Genomic DNA, 21,144 nt, shown 5'->3' with positions numbered 1-21,144 from the left:
CCCCCCTATAATCTATAGACTGCCCCCTCCTGTCTCTGAATTTTTGACTTATTCAGAGATAAATTATAGAGTTTCAAACTAGGGGGAGATAAGCTAGTAGAAAAATGCATCTGGATTTTTTTTTAATGAACTTGAGGGCTCGTAGCCAGTTTAGGCAGGTCAACTAATACTGATGACCGCTCCTGTAGTATACCCATCTGGTCTGGTCAAGCCCATTATATTACAGATACATGTATATAAACATTCAACAACTGATACATCAATGATGAGTAAGCACCTCTGTATCCCTCTGGTAAGGTCTAACACATTATAGATGTTTATAAACATGTACAACCCTGATCCCATCTGGTCGGGGGTCAAGCACATGATACCCATGTGAACAAATTATCCATCCTTACCCTGATGACCATCTAGTCCAGTGGTGTAGACTACAGATCTATGATAGATACTTGTTAATACTGATGTATTTTATTTGGTCTGGTCAAGTATATATTATTCATTTGTGTATACTGTACTGACCAGTTGAGAGACGATGACCAACTGCAATATATGCAAGCACAGACATCTGGTCAGTTATTACTGGTCAGTGTGACCGGCTGTCCAGCCTGAAATATCTAACAAGATAGGTAATACTTTATAACTGTAGTACAGTTTATTCGGAATAAGACTCATCAATTTGTTTTGAAAATGTCTGTTTTCTTTGTCAAGCAAAGAGTGCAAATGACTGCTTGACAAAGGAAATGGACATTTTCAAAAACTTGCAAATTAAGTTTCCAATTTCTGTTCGTGTTCAAAACAGACATAGCCTTTAGAAACCTGTATAATCAAGATATTTTTATAAAGCAGACCAACTGAAGTGTGTAAATTAAACCTGCATTATACGAAATCCAATGCATTACAAGCAAAAATATTGACCCTCTGATTTTCAGTTTGGACAGGTTTCTATGTTTAACTTGTTATAAAAGCTGAGGAAAATTTCTTTGGGGAATTCTCAAGTATCACAACATACTTTTGCATTTCAAAACATTCCAAAGTGATGAGGACAGGACAGATTGGTGAAGATTAGGTATAAAACCTGCCACTGAATTCCTTCTGTAACGGGCATGTCCTACAGTATACTACAGGAGTGTTGTAGATAAGCTGTGTATGTAGGAGGATACGGACATTTATAGGTATTCTCATCCCCTCTCCTGCCAAAAAGTAATGTTTTATGATTTAAACTTTGTTAGAAAAATGAAAATTGTGATCACACACAAAATCATTATGTTATACTAAATAACTCCAGAGATATTCTAAATAAGATTCAGACAGAGATAGTTTATATTATAAAGAGGTCCTCTGACCAGCTTTCTCATTATCCTATGGTCTGTTTATATAATTACACAGTCCTAGAAACAGGTGAGAGAATGAAATATTGACCAATAATTGGTTTAAAGCTTGCAAACATGGATGAGCATGTGATTCCTGTTTATCCACCATTATTTTTAGGCATCATGTTTGTCTTTGTTTGGTAGTTACACAGTTAAATATCCTCCACAATGCTGCACAACCCCCTTCAGAATCGGAACACACCACCCTCCAGAATATCCCCAGCTTTGCCCGTGACTGTCAGAGACATCGATGACCTGAGTTGACCCTAGGCACTGTCTATCTCTCATTGTCTATCTCTCACTGTCTTTCTCTCACTGTCTATCTCTCACTGTCTTTCTCTCACTGTCTATCTCTCACTGTCTATTTCTATTGAATATCAAACTTATATATTCTTATTTATTACCTTGTTTAAGTTCAGCAATGTGTGTGTTGGTAATAGCAATATCTGAATTTAATGTCTTGTTAAAATATTTGTTGATTATAAAGATGATAGATAATATGTGTTGTTCAGAGACAACACCAAAATAATGAGGTGTTATTAATACCAAACAAGGCTGTTTTCAATTCAGACTCTTAAAAGATTGATGTTCCGTGAAAAATATCAGTCAATTTCACATCTGGGTCAGAATGCGCCACCTGGTACAGAGAGGACCAATATCCTTATCTTTGTTTATGTACAGGACCTGAAGTACAGTGCAGGGCAGGACTCTTTATCACAAAGTAGGACTGGTAGGCAAGTGATGATGATGTACATGTAGGATACAGGGTAAGGAGCATTTTTAAAACAAAAGAAAAAAAATTCTAGGACATTTTCAACAGTTTTAATAGCTGAAGAAATGATATTCATAAAACTTGGCAATACTCTTCCTGAATATTTTTGAATAGATATAAGGAATTTTTATGATTTTTCTAATAGAGTTGAAAAGTATGTTTATTGCAGAAGTTATGTTATTATATATAATTAAGTACCCTGGGGAGGCCCGACCCTTGTAGACTTAGTCTCAGGGTCATAATTTGAAAAGGTTGAAATAATTGTCTTCATAAAATTCTATAAACACTATAAAAACACTATATAACACTAGTTACAGATCAAGAAGATCTTTTGAACTTCTATCACTAAATCATACTCTTGGCCTCCAAATCATAATTTCAGCTTAATGGCTGAACAAGGTGGGTTCCAAATTTAAGTTAGACATCGTGTTTGTACAAATGATTGATGTCCAGTGTCTTCAAACCAATAATAAAACTCTTGAGATGAAGAGGATGTGATGATTGTCCCATTTAGAATACATTGAAATCAAGTGTTATACACCTAAAACACTTTATTTGAATGAGTTGATTTACCAGAATATGTTGTATCAAAGTTCACTATATTTATATTGATATTTGTATTATAATTGGACTCTGATTTAGATCACTTCCTGTTGTATTATAGTTGGACTCTGATTTAGAACACTTCCTGTTGTATTATAGTTGGACTCTGATTTAGATCACTTCCTGTTGTAGTATAGTTGGATTCTGATTTAGATCACTTCCTGCTGTATTATAGTTGGACTCTGATTTAGATCATTTCCTGTTGTATTATAGTTGGACTCTGATTTAGATCACTTCCTGTTCTAGTATAGTTGGACTCTGATTAAGATTACTTCCTGTTGTAGTATATTTGGATTCTGATTTAGATTACTTCCTGTTGTAGTATATTTGGATTCTGATTTAGATTACTTACTGTTGTAGTATAGTTGGGCTCTGATTTAAATCGCTTCCTGTTGTAGTATATGTGGACTCTGATTTAGATAACTTCCTGCTGTATTATAGTTGGTCTCTGATTTAGATCATTTCCTGTTGTATAATAGTTGGACTCTGATTTAAATCACTTCCTGTTATAGTATAGTTGGACTCTGATTTAGATCACTTCCTGCTGTATTATAGTTGGACCTTGATTTAGATCACTTCATGTTGTAGTATAGTTGGATTCTGATTTAGATCACTTCCTGTTGTAGTATAGTTGGACTCTGATTTAGATTACTTCCTGTTGTAGTATAGTTGGACTCTGATTTAGATCACTTCCTGCTGTATTATAGTTTGACTCTGATTTAGATCACTCCCTGCTGTATTATATGTTGGACTCTGATTTAGATCACTTCCTGCTGTATTATAGTTGGACTCTGATTTAGATCACTTCCTGTTGTATTATAGTTGGACTCTGATTTAGATCACTTCCTGTTCACTATGTTTCCTGTTCAGACATTGTAATGATACATATGCAGGAATCATGTGTGTTCCTCAAATTCCACAGCAAAGTTTTATGTTATCATTTGTGTTATAACAGAATTCCCCAGACAATGTCAGGCTTATCTTGAAGTTTGAAAGGTTCTGGCAAGGAAAGTAAATTGTTTGTGGTCTACGAATACTTAAAGATTTGCCAGTTTCTGAGGCTCATTGCCTTATCTTTTATCGGTATAGTTTGGTGGGAAGTTTAAAGTATACACAGGTGAGAGTACGTAATCACCTCTCCAACATTTGGCAATATCCGATCAGGGTATTGATAGTGCTTCATCTAGGTCTTTTTGAACTTTGAACATATCTTATCAGTTCTTGCTTTTTGTTTTAAGAAAATTAGGAAATATACTATCATAATCATGGTTATGTTTGATCTTTATCTTTCAAAAGTTTGATTTGTTTTCCCTATTTTGATGAGCATTTGATCTTTGTCTTTTCAAATCTTGGTCTTTGGTAAATCTTTGTGTGATGTGATCTTGCCAAGTTATAGTACCATATTTTATTTAATAAATGCCCCTTACCTATTTCACTACATTTTACATAGTGCATATCCAGTATTAAGCCTTACCATAATTCCTTACGGATCCATTTACCATTGCCTAAAACTATGCAATCCCAAGCCGATCCATACAATTGGTCTTTCCAAATATCAGAAAAACACAAAATGACGGGATGAAGTGATTGTGAGGGAGAGATGGAATACAGAAACAATGTGTGTGTTACCATCTGTTAGTCTGACATGGTAAAGTTATCTCAAAACACAAGCCACAAATGTTGAACAGAAAGTCGTGGAAACTTATCAACCTATCACCAGACTTGTACAACATTGCACCATCTGTTGTGTCTAAAACAAACTCAACAGATCCATGTCAATACTGCTGTTAGAATGCTGGCAATTTCAACTGCAGACTACAACGTCTAGGTTTTATCTCACTTTCACCCAAAAATCAGCAGAGCTTTTTCGCAATTGACAGAGAAACATTTCTTTCAACAAGTTTCACTCCCGATAGACAAGTCTTGTTATGTTTATATGTGGTAGATCTCGAGCACTAGGTGACCTTGAAGACATTGAAGGTTAGTTATCACCAGCAGAAAAAGGCCTCTCCAAGTCTACGAATTAACAGTAGCCAAATGTTGAAATTGAAAAATGTTAGAAATATAGAAAAATGAATTAATTCTTCAATCAATAGTCATAATAAATATGTCAGACTGACTTTGAAGATTTTAGTTGGTGTTTTTAGCTCAGCTGTCCAGATAAATGACCATGCCTCTCTTCTAAGGTCGCAGAGGACAAATGTGTTGAATCCTTTAAATGGGTTCTTCTGAATAACAACGAGGCTTGGAGGTTCATGGTAATTGGCTTATAGCTGTACGTATAGTGATGTGAAGGATGGAATGTGAATGACATAGACCAACATTAAAGTCAGATTATTAAAGTAAAAAATCTAGCAAAGATTTGTAAGGTTTATAGTGATAATATCTCCCAACATATACCCTTAACATGTAGAATAATGACAATTTGCTTAATTAAGTAAATTTGACCTTGACGCTCAGTAAAGGTCACATATGTGATACGTTTATAATCATTTCACTGAAGAGAACATCATTTGTCTGTTGGTTCAGACATTGACATGATTAATCCCATATCCTGTCAGTATCCTTATGACTGACTGAATATGAGGTCATATGTATGTCTGTAAGAGTTGTGTCCCTTTTTACTGAATTGACATGATTGCTATTGTTATCTACAGCAGGCTTACAAAAGTGAAATAAAGTACCAATAATAAAAACTAAATATGGTATTTATACATGTATATCAAGGTATCACAAAACATCTTACTCTAAGAATGTTCCTAACTTTAATGCTACTAAATTCCTAACGTTCTTTCAAATGTTTCATATTTAGTTTTTAGGCTATATTGAATCATAGTTTTAGGTAAAAAGATGATTTCTCATTTTATCATTTAAATATCTTTCCCCGTGTCAGACGGAGGATATGTAGTATTAAAGTGATTAGGGAATCAAGAATATTGAGAGTATTATAATACCAGGACAAAGTTTAGTTTAGAACTTTTGACTATTCCCACCCATTAGAGTGCCAGGATTAAATATATGGTCATTGTAAGCATGTGTAAGGAAAAGTCAGGATCATTTTGTTGAGAGGTATCATAGTAAGATATAGCATGAAGTTAGGAAAGATGCTGCTTTATTTTCCATTTAAAGATGAGTGTTACTCTGCACTTTGTGGAACCCTAAGGTAAAACCATGGATACAGTGCCAGTGAAATCATGGGGAACAGATTCTGAACTTCCTTCAAGGATGCATATACGTTTTTTCTTTAAATCTATTTATCTGGAGATCTGAATAATGTTGTAAGTCTTGAGAGGCTCCTTGTATTGTTAACATTTTTTTGATGAATTTGCAAAATAGGAAAAAGTTCCTGTAAAGATGATAAAGGGAGATAATTATTGTAAAGTGTCTTCACTCCATGTTGATAACAGTGAAAGGTATTTTTAAGAAAGATATGTTAAATTAAATGCTATTCATCTTGTAAGTTTTTTCCAAGACTACTTTTCAAGTCACAGCAAGACTTGTCGAAATTGACTCTACATATTTTCTAAGCAATATTAAAAAAAATCAGCAAAAAGATCTCAAGTTAGATTTTGCAAAAGTCAGGCAGTAGCAGTTGAATATATTCAGTCTATTTTGGAGTAATTATTAAGAAAAAAAATGGTGGTTTTAGATGAAACTTGTATCTGTAGGCTTTCTGCCGTGGGTGTACCAGGGTTGATATTCAGAATGTAGCAGGCATTGATTGATGAGAATGAACCGAGTAAAATCACCTACACACACGCTAGGGCCTTCCTGTAAGGTAATGACTTTTCTAATGTAACGTAAAACCTTATCTTCACCATCAAGTTAAAACGAGTTCTCATTTAGTTAACATTGTAATTACACTTGGTAATCGGACGGTAATCTGATGGTAATCAGTGATAAATCCAAAGGGATTCGTCTTTTTTGTTGTTAGTGATTTCTCAATTATTTTGTTTTCAGTGAATCAATTTAGTTCTGCAAGAGATCAAGTTTCTTGTGAAATCATATAAATTCCATAGGTGCATATTGATAACAGCTTTGAAATATAGTGTCTTCTTTATCACAAACTCATGTAAATGTAAATATAGTGTCTACTCTATCACAAACTCATGTAATTGTAAAATATATAGTGTCTACTCTATCACAAACTCATGTAATTGTAAATAAACCTAGACATAGAACACGCAAGAAAGAGATTTTTTCATGTCATATGTTGTTTCCCCATTATTTGTGCTACATGTATCATGTCATAATGTATTATTCAAAGTCGATGATAAAAGATAAAACTTAAAATTGATTTTATGTTGTGTCAGTCAAGGACAGGTCCAATTATAGATCACATGAAATTATTAACTCCAAAAAGTTTGATATTTTGTGGCATTTTTACTTTGTCAAGATATATTTCCTCATAACGTTGTCTCAGGTGACAGAATGAAACTGGGGGTAGATGGTCACTGGATAAAGTCTTAGAAAAGTGTTTCTCTCCATCTTAATTACAAGTGAATTTAATGCCGTGTTATAAAAACACCATCATTTTTGTAGGTGAAGCTCTCGCTTCATGAAGCATAAAATATTGCACATAAAATAAAAGATCACTTTTCTCTTTGTCCAGTAAACAGCACAGGAATAAGAAACATGAAACATTTAATTGGCTTCTTCTAACTTTACAGTTTAACTGTTAGTGCCCTGCAGGGTTTAATCCCTGGAAACCAAATACACTAAATTGTCACCCTGTCTGAATCCTTCATGTGACAATAAATATCAGCTGAAGGATTCTGTCAAAGGTCAAGTACATGTCTAGCGTTACAAACAGTGTATTGACTGCAAGTTAAATTATCATTTCTCCTGGAATATTGGAGTTGACACATATATTTTCAAATGATGAGATTTTAATAGTAATGGCGACATATTCATGCGACAAAAATGTGTTGTATATTTATCTTGATTTTTTTTTTAGATATTTAAAATAGGTGACGGTAATTGATAAAAACTTTGTCATGCTGGGGATATCAGATTTTCTTTTCAAGATCAGTGACTGTAAACTATTTCCTCCACACCTAAGCTGAACCAGATTTAACACTGCAGGGGAGATAATCCTAAAACAATTGAATATCAACAGGCCTTCACTATCAGAACCAATTGGGTTCTGCATCAATTAAAATCCAAATTGTCCATCTACTTAACAAAGAATGTCTGATATTGGGTCTCAAAAGGATCTGGTTATTATCCATCATAGAGCTGTAATTTCATTTCTTATGAAAAATATCACATAGGACCTACATTTCTTTATGTAGCTACTGTCTAATCTGACAGATATATTGTACCCTACAAGATGTCAGATTTTAGGTTTCAGCACGTAATTCAGATGATGGTCTGCTGATCCACTTTTAAATGGGAACTTGTATATTAAAGCAAGTGCCTTTAATAGGGTTAGGTTTATAGATAAATCTTAATACATGCAATATTTTAGTTACGACTTTTAACTAATGTATACATGCCATAACTTTCCTGTGCAAAATAGTGAGATTAGTGATAATTATACTGAGATTTGGTCAAAAATAGTGAGATTTTTTTCTCTGAATTAGTGAGAAATCAAGTTATGTATATTTTGAATTATAAGTTATCCTTAAGCTCAAAGTCAGATTTTGAATAATTTGACCTTTCAGGGACCAGCTTGAATGGGCATCAGTCAACTACAGAACATCTATAGCCAGGCACTAAATATTTTAGATTTCCCATTAAGCCATCAAACTAGATTTGTCTAAACTACCTCAAAGAATCATAAAAAGGATATATGTGTTTTTGAGGTCAATAACAGGGTAGGCTTGGGTCGACCTAAACAAATACCAATATATTCAGTTTAAGTACAACAATAGCCTGTGTTAGACCCTTGACATCATTTTACAATCTTGTGGCTTTTAAAGGTTCAATATAAAAACCTCTGACATTATAATTGGATTTTCTCTGGAAAACATTTCCTTACTTTATAAAGGGTTGTCATTTTCTGGTTATAAATTAAGTTCTAGGGTATATTTGATCAGTACTTGTTTACATAGTGATATCAAAGCCTGGTGACAATAATGAAATATTCAATGCAATATTTCCTGTTATATATTTTTAAGGAAAAAACGTGATATGTTATACATTTTTAAGAGAAAAAAGTTTATTTGACGTAAAAATCAAGAAAAAGACAGTGAGAGAAAAAAAGTTTAGATCTGAAGGCATTTAGAAAAAAAATGAAAAATATTGATTGAAGCATCTTTAGGAAGATTTTAAATCAAAATACTCTACTTTCCCAACCACTATCTTTACTTTCCCAACCACTATCTTTACTTTCACAACCACTTTCTTTACCTTCCCAACCACTATCTTTACTTTCCCAACCACTATCTTTACTTTTACAACCACTATCTTTACTTTCACAACCACTATCTTTACTTTTACAACCACTATCTTTACTTTCACAACCACTTTCTTTACCTTCCCAACCACTATCTTTACTTTCCCAACCACTATCTTTACTTTCACAACCACTATCTTTACTTTCACAACCACTATCTTTACTTTCACAACCACTATCTTTACTTTCACAACCACTATCTTTACTTTCACAACCACTATCTTTACTTTCACAACCACTATCTTTACTTTCACAACCACTATCTTTACTTTCACAACCACTATCTTTACTTTCACAACCACTATCTTTACTTTCACAACCACTATCTTTACTTTCACAACCACTATCTTTACTTTCACAACCACTATCTTTACTTTCACAACCACTATCTTTACTTTCACAACCACTATCTTTACTTTCACAACCACTATCTTTACTTTCTTTCCCAACCACTATCTTTACTTTCCCAACCACTATCTATACTTTTACAACCACTATCTTTACTTTCACAACCACTATCTTTACTTTTACAACCACTATCTTACTTTCTTTCCCAACCATTATCTTTCCTTTCCCAACCACTATCTTTACTTTCCCCACCACTATCTTTACTTTCCCCACCACTATCTTTACTTTCGGAACCACTTTCTTTCATGAAATTTTAAAATCATTAATGGTTGTCTGGTGTTCTCAGCCAGATTAAAATCTTTTTACAAGTTAGATCTAGACCGTCCTAAATACTAATGAATTGAAAGAGACCATTCAAAGTGTTTCAAATTCCAAACAGACCTAGATTTTTCTGATACTACCTTTAGGTTTCCGTGGAAACTAATGAGTTTGTACCTGTCTGTGAGGTGAGGTGTTTGTATGGAATGTATAGTAACGGTTGTAAACGTCTCCTCACAACAGGAAACTTTTCTGAATGAATGGAGCCCAGTGAAATGAGAAAACATTGGTGTAAGGACAGCTGTGGCCTGCTCAGTATAATATTTCATGGTGTAGTTATATTTCAGGGCCTCATATTTGAGCTCTGGTTTCCCCATTTGTAGGCTTCTTCAAAACAATTTCTGAATTCATTTACAGCCTTTTTTGGATAGTTTTTGAAATATTTCGAATTTTCCTTTTTAAAGTTGAAGATCTATTCAGGATAATTCTGTAAGTTATGAGTAGTTTTACTTTCGGACACTGGTTAAATACTGTAAAACCACTTGTACTAGAAAAATCTTTCTGTCTAGAGTGAACTTAAGGTCAAATTAAACTGTTTGAAATTTGTTAAAAATTCTTTTAAAAAATATCAATTTGAGGGACTTTCAGCACATCACAATTTCAAGGTAAAAGGCCCCACCCTATGCATCTGTGTTGTTTTATAACTGATAAATTGGACTGCTGGATTGTGCTGTAACATGTATAGGTAGCTAGGGTTAATTGTATGTGTATTTGATATGACAGGTGCTTGTATTGTGACCTCCTTGATATGGCTGTAGTTTAGGTACACCACCCAGACTGACACCCAGACTGACACCCCAGATAGTGTTGATGTGGTAGTGGGAGGGTCAGTGTCTGTTTACAGTACTCCACAGCTCGCTAGATCTGCAGTCATATTCATGGCTGAAGGTTCAACTTATACTTAGTACTGAGTTCACTTATTGATTGATGGAGTTCTCCTAGAAAAAAAGATTTTAAGACTTTGACAAAATGTTGTATTTGTTTTTAAAAGTAAGATATTTTGAATGATGAATTGTTTTAGACATAATTGAACATTTAAAAACCCAACCGAAATCAAAAGGTTTTCTTGTGAAAAAAAAAATCAAATACATACATGCTTAATTACATCTCACTCAATCTCTGTTGTGTGTCTCACCATCTATATACCCCGTTTCCCTAAGCCCTGAATACCACAGACCTATCTTTGTCCTCCCCCCCTCCTATATCTCCCCCCAATATACCCTCCCCGCCCCCTTCCTCCCAACACCACAGTCCTTTCCTATTGTCCCCCTTGCTACACCTTGCCCCATTATGCTTCATCCCTACTCCCTATGTCCCCAAAACCACCGACCTTCCCTATATATCCCCACCCTTCATCCATCAGTCCCCGTCCCCCACCCCCTACCCCCTATCCTACTTCCCATACCCAACACAGCAGTGCCTATTAAGAGCCACCCACCACTATTTTAATTTAAATAGATTAAGATCGCTGTTTAACCGGGATCACTTTATAGTTTTCTGTGGTCATTCATCTTGAGATTTGTATTGCTTATCTTGTGTCACAGAAGAAGATGAAAGAAACAAGCGAGTCGCGCCACTACAGTTTGTACGGTGATGAATGGGCTTGGTTTACCTTGCGGTAACATAACGGAGACACTGAATTAAGCTGTGTTTGTATAATTTCTGTCTCGATTTTCTTTTAAAAAGAGTGAAATTCTTTTCTTTTTTGTGATCAGATAACTTATTATTAAGTCATGGTTTGGGTTGAAACTCCCATTCATAATGTCACATGTTAACATTTTTCTGAATTAAATGTCTGTTTGTGAAAAAATTGTCAATTTTTACGGCTTCTATTAAGAGAGGTTGTCATCACAAAATGCATTATGATAGACCGGATGTTTGTTATATATACTCAAACGATAATGCATTAAAGCAAAAAAAAATGTATTCTTGGAAAGTAGTCTGAGCAGAAAGCTATTAGTGTGGTGACAATAGTTCAGTTTCCATGATTAACATATAATGGGTAAAAGTATGTTAATTCATATTCAACGTACAATCTAGATGTTTACACAATTAGAAAGTTATGCACAATTTTATCCGTACTTTATTTTTATTTCACTATTAGCTCAAGTTTTAGGTTATGTTAAGATATGACAAAGTTTTGAACTTCAGTGAAGTCGTCAAAACGAAATCCACCAATATTTCTCTCCCACTTGGATAGGTGTAAATCCAAGTGGGTAAAGAGGAAGCTACACACCTGCTATAGAATATACAATGAACAGATATCTTAGAAACATCTGATATAATGTCACATCAACAACAGCAGATCACGAAACAAAATTCGTTTGATTTGCAGGAAGATAGTGCAATCAATGTTTATATTTGAAGTGAAAGGTAAAATAATTGTTGCCGTTTTTGAGAGTTATAAAGACTGAACCCTTGGAGTATTTAGCTTCTGAATCGTCTAGTCTTTAGAGAAGCTTTGGGCTAGATATTTAAGTCATTCACCCCTGAAATTTAATGATGAACTATTCCAACCTTTGAATTAGAAGAGTTCAAATGTGTCTTCAGGGGTCAATGAGTTAACCTAGGGTTGAGACTTTTCTGTCTTATCCCTGAAGTGGGGAGAGATCTAATAATTTGTCTAGAAGAGACAGGTTTTAGAGATAAATTTTCCGATCAGATTACGATGATAAACAGATCAGATACCTCAAGTTGGTGGTACATGCTTACTGTTAAATAGAAAGTATTAAAGTATTTTCCCTCTGAAAATATTTTTCAAAATAACTTTTATCATAGAAAACTTAATTTTAGAACTTTCATTCCAATTTCCTATAATTATCATTTTAAGAATCTGATTTCCCAAATATAAGGATGTGGTGATTTCCAATGTAACACCCTTCATAAGTGGGGCAGAAAACTTGTCAGCACTGCAGGCTTTCTCCAATGATAAAACAGATTGTAGGTGATACCTGTGTGTTACAATCTGCAGTAATGTTGTGTTGGAGCAGATGTTACTTAAAACATATGGGAAGAAGTCGGGCCTTACTGTGTATACACATTACCTTATGTTACATATTCTGTTCTCACATAAACGCAAATGTTGTTGATATTTTGGTGAATCTCAGAAACGTTAATTTGGAAAGAAAAAAACTACTCGTGCTACAGGAAAACATTGACATCAGGTACTGTGGCAAGTAGGAGAAGCACTTGTCACTGTAACACTTTGCTGAGTTCAAACGATTTTGAAGCAATATTGTGTCACCTATATACAATCTTGGTCTATGGTGTTTCCAACTCTGGTTTCATATAGAGCTACATCTCATTTTGACATAGAAACACATCTCATATGATTAGATTAAGTCACTGAGTCTCAAGGTACTAAAACACTCGACCCCTTAACCATTTCTCCCTACATTGCTGCTGAAAAGCTATACTATCCTTTGCATTATTTATGTCCGAGAGCCAGTATAAGATGCAGAGGTTCAGCATACATGCAAATAATGTAGTTTTCTTTTTTCAAGCTCCCTCCCCAAATGTGTACAGGCTATGTAGATTTCTGACATAAACCAAGGAAGATGCCATGTTGGGGACTGGGTGTAGCACATTGTGTGGTTTACTTCTAACATTACAGTCTGTGGTGGCTTAACCCTTGACATCATTATTGGTATACATTTCATCCCCCTGTAATTTGACCTTTGGCCCCAGGACTGATAGAAAGGACCACCATGTGTCTCTGTTTTGGTACCGTATGGTTAGCTTGCGTAAGTCCCATAACATGCATTTTTACCATACGGTCTAGGCTGTATGCTAAAAATATTGCCTATGTATTAATTACTAAGGAATATTACAGCTTCAAGGCCTTCTGAAATTCTATTTATTTACTGAATGAGAATAAAATGATTTCAATATCAAATCAATCATTTATAAGATTTAAAACATTTTTTTCTGCAGAGACAAAATGTAAGAAATTTGTGACCTTTGACCTATGGAATGACAGCTTGACCTTTGGGTCGTCTTTGGTTGTCATGGTAACTTGACCTGATGACAGGAGAAAAGAGGAGATTTCCAATTTGATGTGAATGCTACAATGTGCAGGCAACATTTATAGCACAAAGCCCTTTCTTCCTGGGAGATATGATAATGGGGACTGATAATGGTGGCAGTGCCTCAGGTACGCTGTAATTTTGATGTCAACAAAAAAATGTTTTTAAGTGGTAGTGATAGCAGTACACATTTCTGTAGACCACCAGTCAGTAGAATCACAAAACTTCCGAGCTTGAGAACGTTCCGAGCTGGAACATTGTCAGGTATGTTTGAGCAGCGACTTACTTGTCAAACGGCCTCCAGTACTCAGTGATGGAATTCAATTACTAAACAGATTTTTGTTACTGTGTGTGAAAACTGGCAATTCAATACTACGCACACTAATAAGGAATAGCTTATTGATCGCGAGGGTCTAATGTTATTGATGAATAAGGGTTGGGGGAAGTGTTTCATAATCATATTTGTGGAATAAAAATATACAATGGGTATACAACATATCAAAATTCCCTGCCCGTTTCTCTCTGTCCCCATGTTTACCATGTCCATTGATTACATATTTAAATCTGGTGATGTTTCACATCCTCTATTATATATGTGCTGATACAAATGTATTCAGGATCAAAACCAAACAAGGAAATACACTTATAGACATTGACTTCAGCTGAATTTGTATCTCATAATATAATTTGAAATGCCAATTAATTCTGTTGTGTGAAAGTACTTTGTTTTCTGTATTTGAACGATTTGCAATTAAAATGATGTAATCGGAACACTCACCTGTACAGGGAAGATTTCCACCTGTTGTTCTGGATCGTAAGATATCATCAGACATCGTGTATCACCTGTTGTTCTGGATCGTAAAATATCATCAGACATCGGGTTTCGTCTGTTGTTACGTAAATAACACCCTCAGCTTAAATGACAGGTTGAAAATTTTGAACACGTTAGCCAAATTCAGAAAAAGGCGGAACTTTGAAATATCAAGTTTCTAATTTTACCACCAGTGTAGTGTCACATTGTTGCATGTCATGGGGCAATATTTAAAATGCAGTTCATAAAACTAGTTTGGTCGAGGGAAAAGAAATATATATAAAGTCTGTAAATGACTTCTCATTTTGTGTAAAGCTGGTGGTTAAATGCACAATTTACATAAAATTTTCATTCTTTCCATAGTTTAAATAGTTTTAAAAGTTATCGAAGCGATGTGAATTTGTTCACCATTGTAAATTGGATGTGTACATTAAACAGCTGTAAACAAATCCATGTCAGGTTGTTATCTAAAGGATCCAAGAAAGTGATAAAAACTACTTATTTCCTATTCTGTTTCAATGTGTATTGTTAAGGTGCTGTTTCCACCCTAAGGCCACACCAAATTAGTTTGTAGTATTATAGCACGTAGTTCTAGGCCTGGCCAAGTTCATTCATTTGTATTATTAAATTTATGTCTCTCAACATTGGTCTAAACCATACAAGGCCTCGTTCTAGGCCATGTCAAATTAATAAACTTTTTACATAGTATTAGGCCACATCAAATTAATTGGTAGTCCTTCAGCGTCTGTAGATCTAAGGCCATACCAAATTGATTCATTGTATTAAGTCAATGTATTTCAACCCTTGTTGTGACCCTAAGGCCACACCAAATTAATTTGGTACTTCTACTGGACGTCACACTAAATCAGTTTGGTACTTCTACTGGTCGTCACACCAAATTAATTTGGTACTTCTACTGGTCGTCACACCAAATCAATTTGGTAGTTCTACTGGTCGTCACACCAAATCAATTTGGTAGTTCTACTGGTCGTCACACCAAATCAATTTGGTAGTTCTACTGGTCGTCACACCAAATCAATTTGGTAGTTCTACTGGTCGTCACACCAAATCAATTTGGTAGTTCTACTGGTCGTCACACCAAATCAATTTGGTAGTTCTACTGGTCGTCACACCAAATCAATTTGGTAGTTCTACTGGTCGTCACACCAAATCAATTTGGTAGTTCTACTGGTCGTCACACCAAATCAATTTGGTAGTTCTACTGGTCGTCACACCAAATCAATTTGGTAGTTCTACTGGTCGTCACACCAAATCAATTTGGTAGTTCTACTGGTCGTCACACCAAATCAATTTGGTAGTTCTACTGGTCGTCACACCAAATCAATTTGGTAGTTCTACTGGTCGTCACACCAAATCAATTTGGTAGTTCTACTGGTCGTCACACCAAATCAATTTGGTAGTTCTACTGGTCGTCACACCAAATCAATTTGGTAGTTCTACTGGTCGTCACACCAAATCAATTTGGTAGTTCTACTGGTCGTCACACCAAATCAATTTGGTAGTTCTACTGGTCGTCACACCAAATCAATTTGGTAGTTCTACTGGTCGTCACACCAAATCAATTTGGTAGTTCTACTGGTCGTCACACCAAATCAATTTGGTAGTTCTACTGGTCGTCACACCAAATCAATTTGGTAGTTCTACTGGTCGTCACACCAAATCAATTTGGTAGTTCTACTGGTCGTCACACCAAATCAATTTGGTAGTTCTACTGGTCGTCACACCAAATCAATTTGGTAGTTCTACTGGTCGTCACACCAAATCAATTTGGTAGTTCTACTGGTCGTCACACCAAATCAATTTGGTAGTTCTACTGGTCGTCACACCAAATCAATTTGGTAGTTCTACTGGTCGTCACACCAAATCAATTTGGTAGTTCTACTGGTCGTCACACCAAATCAATTTGGTAGTTCTACTGGTCGTCACACCAAATCAATTTGGTAGTTCTACTGGTCGTCACACCAAATCAATTTGGTAGTTCTACTGGTCGTCACACCAAATCAATTTGGTAGTTCTACTGGTCGTCACACCAAATCAATTTGGTAGTTCTACTGGTCGTCACACCAAATCAATTTGGTAGTTCTACTGGTCGTCACACCAAATCAATTTGGTAGTTCTACTGGTCGTCACACCAAATCAATTTGGTAGTTCTACTGGTCGTCACACCAAATCAATTTGGTAGTTCTACTGGTCGTCACACCAAATCAATTTGGTAGTTCTACTGGTCGTCACACCAAATCAATTTGGTAGTTCTACTGGTCGTCACACCAAATCAATTTGGTAGTTCTACTGGTCGTCACACCAAATCAATTTGGTAGTTCTACTGGTCGTCACACCAAATCAATTTGGTAGTTCTACTGGTCGTCACACCAAATCAATTTGGTAGTTCTACTGGTCGTCACACCAAATCAATTTGGTAGTTCTACTGGTCGTCACACCAAATCAATTTGGTAGTTCTACTGGTCGTCACACCAAATCAATTTGGTAGTTCTACTGGTCGTCACACCAAATCAATTTGGTAGTTCTACTGGTCGTCACACCAAATCAATTTGGTAGTTCTACTGGTCGTCACACCAAATCAATTTGGTAGTTCTACTGGTCGTCACACCAAATCAATTTGGTAGTTCTACTGGTCGTCACACCAAATCAATTTGGTAGTTCTACTGGTCGTCACACCAAATCAATTTGGTAGTTCTACTGGTCGTCACACCAAATCAATTTGGTAGTTCTACTGGTCGTCACACCAAATCAATTTGGTAGTTCTACTGGTCGTCACACCAAATCAATTTGGTAGTTCTACTGGTCGTCACACCAAATCAATTTGGTAGTTCTACTGGTCGTCACACCAAATCAATTTGGTAGTTCTACTGGTCGTCACACCAAATCAATTTGGTAGTTCTACTGGTCGTCACACCAAATCAATTTGGTAGTTCTACTGGTCGTCACACCAAATCAATTTGGTAGTTCTACTGGTCGTCACACCAAATCAATTTGGTAGTTCTACTGGTCGTCACACCAAATCAATTTGGTAGTTCTACTGGTCGTCACACCAAATCAATTTGGTAGTTCTACTGGTCGTCACACCAAATCAATTTGGTAGTTCTACTGGTCGTCACACCAAATCAATTTGGTAGTTCTACTGGTCGTCACACCAAATCAATTTGGTAGTTCTACTGGTCGTCACACCAAATCAATTTGGTAGTTCTACTGGTCGTCACACCAAATCAATTTGGTAGTTCTACTGGTCGTCACACCAAATCAATTTGGTAGTTCTACTGGTCGTCACACCAAATCAATTTGGTAGTTCTACTGGTCGTCACACCAAATCAATTTGGTAGTTCTACTGGTCGTCACACCAAATCAATTTGGTAGTTCTACTGGTCGTCACACCAAATCAATTTGGTAGTTCTACTGGTCGTCACACCAAATCAATTTGGTAGTTCTACTGGTCGTCACACCAAATCAATTTGGTAGTTCTACTGGTCGTCACACCAAATCAATTTGGTAGTTCTACTGGTCGTCACACCAAATCAATTTGGTAGTTCTACTGGTCGTCACACCAAATCAATTTGGTAGTTCTACTGGTCGTCACACCAAATCAATTTGGTAGTTCTACTGGTCGTCACACCAAATCAATTTGGTAGTTCTACTGGTCGTCACACCAAATCAATTTGGTAGTTCTACTGGTCGTCACACCAAATCAATTTGGTAGTTCTACTGGTCGTCACACCAAATCAATTTGGTAGTTCTACTGGTCGTCACACCAAATCAATTTGGTAGTTCTACTGGTCGTCACACCAAATCAATTTGGTAGTTCTACTGGTCGTCACACCAAATCAATTTGGTAGTTCTACTGGTCGTCACACCAAATCAATTTGGTAGTTCTACTGGTCGTCACACCAAATCAATTTGGTAGTTCTACTGGTCGTCACACCAAATCAATTTGGTAGTTCTACTGGTCGTCACACCAAATCAATTTGGTAGTTCTACTGGTCGTCACACCAAATCAATTTGGTAGTTCTACTGGTCGTCACACCAAATCAATTTGGTAGTTCTACTGGTCGTCACACCAAATCAATTTGGTAGTTCTACTGGTCGTCACACCAAATCAATTTGGTAGTTCTACTGGTCGTCACACCAAATCAATTTGGTAGTTCTACTGGTCGTCACACCAAATCAATTTGGTAGTTCTACTGGTCGTCACACCAAATCAATTTGGTAGTTCTACTGGTCGTCACACCAAATCAATTTGGTAGTTCTACTGGTCGTCACACCAAATCAATTTGGTAGTTCTACTGGTCGTCACACCAAATCAATTTGGTAGTTCTACTGGTCGTCACACCAAATCAATTTGGTAGTTCTACTGGTCGTCACACCAAATCAATTTGGTAGTTCTACTGGTCGTCACACCAAATCAATTTGGTAGTTCTACTGGTCGTCACACCAAATCAATTTGGTAGTTCTACTGGTCGTCACACCAAATCAATTTGGTAGTTCTACTGGTCGTCACACCAAATCAATTTGGTAGTTCTACTGGTCGTCACACCAAATCAATTTGGTAGTTCTACTGGTCGTCACACCAAATCAATTTGGTAGTTCTACTGGTCGTCACACCAAATCAATTTGGTAGTTCTACTGGTCGTCACACCAAATCAATTTGGTAGTTCTACTGGTCGTCACACCAAATCAATTTGGTAGTTCTACTGGTCGTCACACCAAATCAATTTGGTAGTTCTACTGGTCGTCACACCAAATCAATTTGGTAGTTCTACTGGTCGTCACACCAAATCAATTTGGTAGTTCTACTGGTCGTCACACCAAATCAATTTGGTAGTTCTACTGGTCGTCACACCAAATCAATTTGGTAGTTCTACTGGTCGTCACACCAAATCAATTTGGTAGTTCTACTGGTCGTCACACCAAATCAATTTGGTAGTTCTACTGGTCGTCACACCAAATCAATTTGGTAGTTCTACTGGTCGTCACACCAAATCAATTTGGTAGTTCTACTGGTCGTCACACCAAATCAATTTGGTAGTTCTACTGGTCGTCACACCAAATCAATTTGGTAGTTCTACTGGTCGTCACACCAAATCAATTTGGTAGTTCTACTGGTCGTCACACCAAATCAATTTCTACTGGTCGTCACACCAAATCAATTTGGTAGTTCTACTGGTCGTCACACCAAATCAATTTGGTAGTATTAGGTCAAATCAAATTCATTTAGTAGTTCTAAGCCGTATACAATTAATTTCAAAGTTCTAGGCCACTATAAAATATTTTTAATTTTAAGCCAAATCAAATTATTTTTGTAATTTCCAGGCAGCAACGGGTACCGGAATTTTATTTTTCTGTAAAATTACTGTAAATAAGATTGTTGTGGCCTTAAAAGTTATATAGAAATTGGAAGCCTGAAGGGATCGGTGAACCAGACAACACAAGATAATGCCTGATCTGTCAGGAATGGAGACAAATCTATTGTGACTGACCACTGTCCAGCTCATTATGACCACAGCCAAAGCTTGGTCGGCTTAATGTATGAATTTTATGAAAAATATTTCGGGTTAATTCAAATTAATTAATTTGAAATTTAGTAGAAATGATTTGTTGAAGCAGAAATATTTGTGTGTATAAAATCTGAGTTTGGGGAAGTTTGAATCTCTGCGATTGTTCACCACCACTTGTGTGGGTGGAGAAGCTTAGTAGAGCTGTGTGTGGGTTTTGACACATCTATAGACAGGGATGACCAGAAGACATCAGCAGCTGATAATCAGGTGGAAATGATTGTCAAGTGTTCGGGAGACTGTGAACACTGTTATATGGTAAAAGTTTATAATGGCGGGATACCAAGGATAGACTTTCCCTTAATCCAGGATCTGTTTTAACATCGCAGTAAATGTGATGTTCCTATATTGTTGTCAATGGTGTGGGACCGTTTATAATGTGATGACACCAGTACTAGTGATATTGTAATTATATGTTAATTAGGTGGTGCTAATTAATTAGTTCCTGAGTGGAAGCCACATGATAATTAAGCTGATGCTGACTGTGTTAGATAACGTGTAGGACTTAAATTGATGGCATATATTTATCAGAACAGTGCCCTGAGTTTATGATATATGAATTACAAGGGGACATCCTGGCTTGTGGCAGTTTAGTCAGAGGGATCGTGATTTGTTTGATTGCAGTGGTTGTATTGTAGTATTTCTGTTTCATCTATGGAATAACCATCAAGATGTACCAGTTCTGGAAATGAAATCATTTTGTTTGCATCAAATATATTGGGATCATTTGTGGTGTTGCAGTGTTAGTTGGGGGCACCAGCAGGGGTGATGTTGCAGTGTTAATTGGGGGGCACCTGTTATAATTGGGGGGCACCAGCAGGGTTCAGTAGTCTGGGCTGTGTCTGTTTTGAA

The 21,144-nt window shown here is 36.1% G+C and overlaps 1 protein-coding gene across 3 annotated transcripts in view; it reads left to right on the top strand.

The window, feature by feature from the left end:
• The window catches only part of LOC110447019 (septin-2B-like), a 92,623-nt gene that overhangs the window by 35,497 nt on the left and 35,982 nt on the right, over positions 1 to 21,144 (top strand). The window lies entirely within an intron of this gene.

The sequence above is a fragment of the Mizuhopecten yessoensis genome, unplaced genomic scaffold (assembly GCF_002113885.1).
Source record: "Mizuhopecten yessoensis strain PY_sf001 unplaced genomic scaffold, ASM211388v2 scaffold3111, whole genome shotgun sequence".
Classification (NCBI taxonomy): Eukaryota; Metazoa; Mollusca; class Bivalvia; order Pectinida; family Pectinidae; genus Mizuhopecten; species Mizuhopecten yessoensis.
The sequence above is the reverse complement of the archived record's forward strand: the minus strand, read 5'-3'. Positions and strand labels throughout refer to the sequence as shown.